The following is a 9,465-nucleotide window of genomic DNA, read 5'->3' on the forward strand; positions in this document are numbered from 1 at the left end:
CAGCCCCAAGGCCGGGCCCAGGGGCCCTGTGGCTGCGCGCGCACACTCGGGCACACACTGGGGCACACACATATGCATACACTGGGCACACTCTGCACAGACAGCCAGGGCTGAGACCGGTGTGATCAGCCCAAGACACACTCCCCTTGTAATTCCTTCTTCCCTGAAGGATTTAGCATGTTCCCCATTCTCCACCCCACTGAAAAAGTACTTTTTTAAAATTGAAGATTGCTTTTTTAAAAAGTGCTTTGCATTTTTGATTTTTAAAAAAGTCATCTTTCTTACTTAAAATATCTTTTCATGGTAACATGATAGCTCAAAATTTTGCTATGAACTGCCAACAAAACGGGATATTTTGTAGTATTAGATGTTAAAGAGGAAGATTATTTTCTAATTAAATTGCTTTGCCAAGAAAAAATACAAAAAGGATCATACTGTCTTCTAAATTTGACATCCACATTTTACTTCTAATCACTAAAAGCAATGTTTTCTGTTGTAACAGTCAAAAGAAAAGGGGTGGGGGAGAGAATTTACAAAAACATGTTTATAGAATATCTTTTTTTTAGATTTTAGTATTTTGGGGGGCACAGAAATAGCACATCTTAAAAAGCAATATTTTACACTCTTTTGTAAAGAGTAAATTCTCTATAAGCTTGTCATTCGGACTGTCTCCTTTCACACTATGAAAGCCACTGCAGCAGCAAATTCGTACTAGTCTGCTAGTGGGTATTATGTTTAAGGGGCCCACTAGGAGCTTCCCTGAATTAATCTGAAACCTAAGTCACTCCTTCCCCCACCCCCCACACAAGCAGTTGCTGAGAACAAAGGGAAAAAATAAAACTTAAACTTCCCTAATGCCTTCGGGGCCAGAGTTCACCTGCCAGGGAAATGATGAAGGAAGGTCAGAGTAGTAAGTAGGGTGGTGGAAGAGGGCAGAAGCCTTGAGCTGCTTCTCCAAGTCTGAAGCCCTAGCAAGGGGTCAAGGGCACCTCAATATTGAGATCTTCGTCATTCGCCTCAGTTGGGCTTGAAAAGAAACCCAAGAGGGCACTGCCACATGGACCGAAAATCTATCCCAAGAGGTTACAGTCAAAAGTTGCTTCTTCAATAAAACACACACACACACACACACTAACTTCAGTGTTTATGTAAAACTTACCTAAGATGTCCTTTCAAAACGGAAATTTGGGATTTATTATATACTGATATTTCTTCATTGTAACCACAGACATACAGATGACATAGATTTTAAAAAATATGTTTTTATCGATTTCAGAGAGAAGGGAGAAGGGGAGATAGAAACATCAGTGATGAGAGAGAATTATCTATCCGCTGCCTCCTGCACACTCCTTCTGGGGATCAAACCCGCAACCTGGGCATGTACCCTGACCAGGAATCAAACCATGACCTCCTGGTCATGGGGTCAACACTCAACCACTGATTCACACCAGCTGTGCTGATAAAGATTTTTAAGAAATAGGATATTGGGTCAGAATCATAGTCTATTTACTACTATGTTCCAAAAAAACAGTTACAATCCGACTATCCAATAAACATACTTGAGTCTTTCTATGTGTAGGAGACTGTGCTAACTGCTAGAGGCATAAAGGAATTCACACCATGTCACCTCACTCAGGAACTGCAGCATTAACTACCTCACAGTGCTCCAGGCTATCATGCTCTGCCCCCTCCCATCTACTCTGTAGGTTGTATGGGATACCCATTCTCCTGAAACACCTTTCTAATAGTGGTACCTGCTGCTCCATTGCGGGGTGAAGACCATACTTAGCCTTCCACCCAGAACTCACCACAACGTGACAAAAGTTTAACCCTCTAGCTTTATCATCCATCTCTTTCATCTTTTTCCCAATCATGGAATAGCGTCCTTCACTTCAATCTGACTAATTACTTAGAGCAGGGGTGGGCAACTCCTGGCACGCGTGCCAAACATGGCACGCCAGTAACTTTTGCTGGCATGCGAAACCCTTTCTTATAATCTTCCATTTACAATTTTTTTTCTTAATATCGACTTTTTTATTTTTCAGATAAATTCAGTGTAGGTGCATCTTAGATAAATAAATAATTTTACATAACAAGTTATCTTAAAGACCATAGACATGGATTGACGAGAGAGGGGAAGAGCAATTTCTATGCCTCTGCCTTAACTCTCCCTGCCTTCCTAGATCCGACCAGTGTTTTGGTTTCATCCACATACGCTTGTGCATCTTTGTTCTCAGTGATGAATTTTGTTAAGTCTCATAATAGGAGTAGCTTGACGGATTACTACTTTCGTAGCTTGTGCATATCTCTGAAGGTCACGAAATATAAACCTGATGTAAAATCTCTGTCATCAGTGATGCAGCAGCAAAAGTCCCACTGATAATATCAAACGGAGTCATAAAGTTTTCTGTCGGACTATCAGTGTACATGTATACATTAAAAAATAAATGTATTTTTCATCATCATATACTGTGTTTTTGTTGCTCGAATGAATTTTATTATTTCTTCAAGGTTCTTCACATAAGTACACCTTAAGAGATATCAAGTAGGCGTAACATGTTCTCAAAAAATTAGGGTTGGTATGCAGAAGAATTTTGAGTCAGAGATTTTGCTGGTTTTGGCACGCACTCACAAAAAGGTTGCCCACCCCTGGGTTAGGGCGTATGTTCCTCCCTAAACCGTAAACAGTCAGGAAGCAAAGCCATGGAAACACTGACTAAAACCAGCCTCAACCTCAGCACTACTGATGTTTGGGGCTGGAAGAATAATTCTTGGATGGGGCTAAGGCAGTGGTCGGCAAACTGCGGCTCTCGAGCCACATGCGGCTCTTTGGCCCCTTGAGTGTGGCCACGAAGTTTCAATCTCACTGTATGTGCGCGCCCGCACGTAGTATTTTGTGGAAGAGCCACACTCAAGGGGCCGCAGTTTGCTGACCACTGGGCTAAGGGATAAGGTGGGAAGAATGTGGAGGAGGAAGGGGGCTACTCATTATAGGATGTTTAGCAGCACCTCCAGCCTCTACCAATTGCATGTCAGTAGTAAATCCCAGATGTGACAACCAAATATGTGTCCAGACAACTCACCTGTGGTTGAGAACCACTGGCTTAAACAATCAGATCCATTCCTTGAAATGGGAAAGAGGTGACCTCCCTTGAGCTATGTGGACTGAATGTAGGAGGGACAGAAATCAGAACAAAAGCAAAATTTTCTTAGGAAAAAGAAGTAGGTAATATCCTTATCTTAAATGGAATTTATAGTCTGGGATATGGGCATGGAGAAACAATCAAAGCCAAAGCTGTGGTGCAATGTGATCAGGACAATTGCAGAGCTCTGCACAGGTACACTGTGAGCATCAAGGTTCCTTTCTAAATCGGACAGGGGTTCGTTCAATGAAAGTTTCCTAAAAAGGGTGATACTTAAAAACTAAATTTGTGGAGAATGAACAAAAGTCAGAAAATTGAAGAAAGGAGAAAGAGACATTCTAGGCAGAGGCAGGGACAGATCATGAGCTAAGAAATTTGATCAAAGAACCCTTGGCCAGAACCTGATCCTTGTCTTCCGTCCCTGACATGTGTACTGTGGTCCATCAGATTTGGTCAAAAATGAAAGGATGTACATGAGATACAGGCTTTTCCTTCAAGCTTCCTTAGATATTTCATTCTAAAAGGTATCTTCATATATCCAACTGCATCTCAAATACCTACTCCCGCAATTTTGTTTATTTTCAGTCTATGTCATTGGAGTAACAAATTCCATGAGTTTGAGTTCCAGGTGAAAGGCTGCGTATAAAAGTGGTGAGCCATGTCTATGTGACCCTGAGAAGTTAGTTAACCTTTTAGTCTCAGTATCTTCAGTTTTTTCAAGTGGGCTTTATACCATAGCACTAGAGTGCTGCATTATGTAAAATTGTGTATAGTGTTTGGCATTTTAGTTAGCATTACATAGAAGGTAGCAATAGGTATTATAGGTACGTACTAGAATAAAACGTATGTGACGTTTCATGATATGCCCCGGCCTCTCATTCTAGCCTTATCTTTAGTCCCTCGCTGGTCAGCCTGAATGATGTGCAGCTTTCCACTGAGTCACTCTGCTGCATGACTCTTGGGCCTTTTCACTTGCTATTCCTGCTGCCAGGATGCTCCTTCCCTCTTCTTCAGTGTGTGAACTCTTGTTCATTCTTCATAAGTATAGGTTATGCACCTTCTTTAGGAAATTTTCTTTGAACACCTGGTCTGATTTTTGGAATGGAGTCCTTGTGCTCACATGTGCCCTGTGCAGACCTCCACAATTTTCCTTACCACACTACACTGTAACATTGGCTTCACCACTAGATTGTAAAGTCCATAGGAGACTTTATTGGTTACCTGCCAAACACCCAGTGTCTCTTTCCTTAACTAAACCCTGATTTTGTCCTGGTCTCCATCCTTTCCCCATATAGTCCACAAGTTCCAGGGAAGGTGACCCCAAGAAGTAGATCCTAATGATTTTAGCCAATCAGTGTATTGAATTGTTTGGATCTGATAACCATGTAGAGAGAAGCATGTGACCTAAATTCAACCAATCAGACTAAAGGGAAATAATTTGATTGCATGCTTGAGCTAAAAAATTGAATTTTGTGTTTAGAACAACACAGACCTTTTTGAAGAAATTTAATCTGATAGTGATTTTTTTCCCCCTAAAAAGATTATTCTTAGAGCAATTCGGAGAATGGATTTGGGAAGAGAGAAGGGACAGAATTGAGGAACCCAGATCATTAAGAGGCTTTTACAGTAATCCAGGTGAGTAATTAAAAATGGCCCAAATTAAGCCAGAGACCATGGGACAGGAGAAGAGGGAAGGAGTACAGTTACAGCAGGAAGGTAGAATTGCAGAACTCAGAAGGACCTTGATAGAATCCTGGAGATTAGCGGGAGAGAAGAATTCAAGATGATCCCAGGTCCTGGGCTTTGTGATTGCTTCAGTGATGTTGGTCTTTCCGCCTTGATAGAATCCTGGAGATTAGCGGGAGAGAATTCAAGATGATCCCAGGTTCTGGGCTTTGTGATTGCTTCAGTGATGTTGGTCTTTCCTAAAACAGAAACATACAGGAAGAATAGCGGATTTGGGAGCAGAGGGTGATAATGAGTTTATTTTTATATCTGTTGAGTGTAGAACTCACGTACTCAATATTTCCATAGCAAACCTTAAGTAATTTTCTTATCACCAGCTCCCTTTTCCTCTTGCTCTCTTTCTATGATGGGCTGGATTGTGTCTCCTCCAAAATTCATATGTTGAAGTTCAAAGCCTCAGTACCTCAGAATGTGACTGTATTTGGATATAGGATCTTTAAACAAGTAAGTAAGGTCAAATGAGGTCATGAGGGTGGGCCCTCATCTGATATGTCCCAATCAAAATAGACAATTAGGACACAGGCACACACAGAGGGAAGGCCAAGTGAGGACACAGGGAGAAGATGGCCATTTATCAGCCAAGCAGAGAGGCCTCAAAAGACACCAACTCTGATCTCCAGAACTGTAAGAAAATAAATTTCTGTCGTTTAAACTTCCTAGTCTGTGGTATTTTGTTGTGGCAGCCCTAGCAAACTAATACACCTCTGTTACACAAACCATTCAGAAGACAAAGAATTTGTAATATTTTTGTTGGCTATGAGTTTTAGGATATTGTAAAGCGGAAAGTCCAAGAAAGAGCTTGAAGCTAAAGACTAATATGTCCACCAAAGGAAAGGCTTTGTCCAAACTCAGAAAGTCACATTTAATATGTGGATGAAAGTTGTATTGCAGCTCATGAAGGCTCAACTGAAATTCACGGTTCGTCGTTCTCAGAACAGCATTCCAAAACACATAAGGAAACCTATTTACAATCGACACTGTCCACTTGCAAGTTTCCAGCTGTATTTACACAGCTGCTGAAGGCAGCACGGATGAGAAGGATTCTCCACCTCACCACTGAGAAACCCACACTGAGAAACCCACACTGAGAACAGGTTCAGAAAAGCGCCTTCATGTTTGAGAATTCTGTAAGTCTCTCAGAGGAACACAAAAAGGCGAGAACTGAGCCATTGATGTTGGGGACATTGGCAATGAAAGGAGGAAAAATTGCTGTGAATTTAGTAAAATGTGAAGTCTGAATGTAAAAGAGAATATAGGATGACTTGGAACCTATGACACTATAAAACGTATAGACACTTTTGAAAATTATGGTATTCTCAATGTTGTATTTTGTCCAACATCTGGAAATAATTGAAAATCCCTGGAAAAGCCAAGTTAGCTCTCTTGAGGTGAAGAACAAGCTGGCTGCTGCTTGAGCAAAGAGAAAACAAAGAGATAAATGGAAGGAATGTCTCAAAGGAAGGTTTATCCAGATTATCCTACCACGCAAAACAGACCATATGAAACACATTTAAAAATTAGCCTTCTGCTTGCCTCAAAACTCATCTGAATGGTGATATAAAACTTTAAAAATAATACTGGTGGTTAATGCTGCTCCACAAAAATAAAAGGAAGTTATTTTAAAATCCCAGTGTGTGCACGTCTGTGTTAGCTAATTAGCCTTAAAAAAGAAGAATGTTTTTTTCCATTGGAAATTCAGAATTTTTAAATTGATTAATGAATGGATATTCTCCACAACATTGGGGAAATGCAAAAATTTGTTCTAAGAAGCTGACAAAATATATATTATTCTGCTATATCAAGGTAGTGCTTGTCTTATCATCACTTAAGAGTGTGTGGAGTAACAAAAAAGGTCTCTGGATTTAAATATCCCTTGATACTGTATCATGGTTGAAATAAAATTCTATACATACTCAATCTAATTTTGCAATTAATTCAAGAATCTTGACAGTAGAGCACAGTTCTGTCCCATCACTGTGGGATTTGTCTTCCTCAGACTCTAGGGTTCAGCAGATGCTGAGATATTCAGGGTTATAGTTTGGGGTACCTTCATTTAGGCACGTTCCTCACCTGACCACTCAGTGGACAGTAGAGATGGAAGAAGGCTGACCAAAGAGAGAAACAGCTAGGTAGAAGATAGAAGACTCTTTGCCTTTAGAACGAGCTTCTTCCTTTCAGAAGTTGGGGGCAATTTACCTCCTCTCCTTGTGAAGCTACTCAAGAAGGTAAACTTCAGAAACTTCAGATGATGGTGTGGTCCCCTGGAATTCATGGAAATACACATGAAAGAATAATGAAGATGTGTGGGTTTAACAATAATAATAATTTCACACCTCTTTGTTTTAGTTTCTTTTTTGACTTGCAAAAATATTTATATTTTTACTTAAATGTATATGTCATTAGCCACAAGAATCAGATGATGAAATGGAGTCAGTTAGGATCACACTAATTGGACTAGCTAAACCATCACCTTTCTACCCAAAGCCCCCAATTTCTCAGAAAATAGCATTTGAAACAAGCATTTCCCATGTGTATCAATTCTGTGACATCAGTATCTTCACCTCACAGATGAAAAACTGAAGTGGAGTGAGGTTAAGCCATCCAATTATTTAAACGCAATGTAAACAGTGCAGCTGGGACTTGAACCCAGGAAGCCTGAGTCCAGAATCCAGGCTCTCATCCACTATGTTCTTGTACCTCTCCTGCTGTGCCTTGAGGCCAAGAAATATCCAAATCCAATGGACACTAGCTAGTCCTTTACTGCTTGACTTCCTTTAATTTCTTGGCCTTACTCTCCAGCTTCTTCATCTTTTTCACAGACTCATCTTCCATCTTCTACTCTATAAATTCTGGAAATTTATAGGAATGAAATGGTTTTTCAGACAAAACAATTTGTAAAAATGATAACTAAACTATCCCTAAAAAAGCTTGTGATTCTTTGAGATGATTAATTTATGTTTTTAAATGACACCATGTGTCAATTATTCCACTAAATACTGGTAATGACGTATTGTCAGAAAACAAAACTGAAAAACGAAGGTTCTATTCCCACTCCACACACACATATTCATTTACATATCTATCATTATAGTTCCTTTTAAAAGTGCACAGATATCATAACTTCGGGTTTATCTTGGTTTTGGTTGGTATTGTACATAGACCTGACATTGTAAATTAAACACCTTGCTGGAGCTAAAAAATGTGTTTAACCATTTTTTTAAACAGTATAAAGTTTTATTTTTTAATCCTCAAAGGCATCATAATTTAACAGTGAGAATTTGACTCTGTGATTAGGAAGACCCTTATGGGTCTTATAACTTCCCTGAGCATTCTGAGAACGGGCACTTTAAGACTTTGAAATCAGGACGGTTCCAAGAAAAGTTGCCAGGTTTTCATTTGCATAGATTTGCTTCATTTTACACCAAAAGGTCAGTCAGTGCCTTAAAGCATCCAGCTGTAATCCCTTAACTATGCCCTGAAGAGTTGAAAGTGTAAGCCTCAGCTACTCATTAGAGAGAAAAACCTTATGGTTCAACAATCAAGAACACAAGGGTAGAGAGGGTGGTGCAAGGTGGTTCTCTATTATCCATCTCAAGTTGCCTCCCATATACTGAGCCCACCCAGGGATGCACATCTGAAACCTCTTTTCTTAGGTCTCCCTCCCCCAGAGCTTTGCCACTTCCTCTCTTCCTCTTCTCCCCGCCCCCGCCCAGAGTTTTGTTGCTTCCTCCTCACAACGTTTTGTTCAAATTAGAAGTCCATTGAGATCTCCTCCATGGAGGTTGGTGTACTTCTAATTCTGGTGGGAGAGAAGGGCCAAAGGCCCAGGAAAAGGGTGGGTCACTGCTTTCTCCCTAAAAGAGCTGGACAAGGAAGAAAATTTCCTTTGTTATAAATTACTAGAGGTCTGGTGCACGAATTCGTGCACAGATGGGGTCCCCCCAGGGTGGCCTGCAGAGATCAGGCCCCAGCTTGCACCCCCAGCCTCACAGCCCCGCAGCCCCGCCTGGCATCCTGTGTTGGCCTGGCGCCACCCCCTCACCTGCTCCACCATCCTGCCTCTGTCCTGCTCTTGGCAGGGCCCATTGGAGCCAGTGGCACCTCCACTGCCACCCACTGCCAGTGCCCCGTTGCCGATGCCCACCATGTTCTGTGCCACCCCCTGGTGGTCAGCGCACATCCTAGTGAGCGCTTGAACGACTGCCAGAGGGGACAATTTGCATATTAGGCTTTTATTATATAGGATAGGGGTGCTAATTCTTCATTGGTTGCTAAATTCAAAAACTTCTTGGTTTCTTCTGTCAACAAATTTAGTTTTACCAGTTTTGCAGTTTTAAATGTCCTGAATTATTTTGTCTACTTTTCATAAGTTGCAATTTACTTTAATATCTCCCCCACACCAGGGATTTAAGGACACACATAACAAAACCTCAATTGGTGATATATAAACACATCCCCATCCTCAGGAATCCAAGCAATCAAGAATTTTGATACTTCAGCTTGAAGTAGGCTAAACTAAGGTTAGATGGAATTGTATTTTTGGAACATATATAAAGGGAGATTTTATGAGATAGAT

The sequence above is a fragment of the Myotis brandtii genome, unplaced genomic scaffold, assembly GCF_000412655.1.
Source record: "Myotis brandtii unplaced genomic scaffold, ASM41265v1 scaffold230, whole genome shotgun sequence".
In the NCBI taxonomy this organism is placed as follows: Eukaryota; Metazoa; Chordata; class Mammalia; order Chiroptera; family Vespertilionidae; genus Myotis; species Myotis brandtii.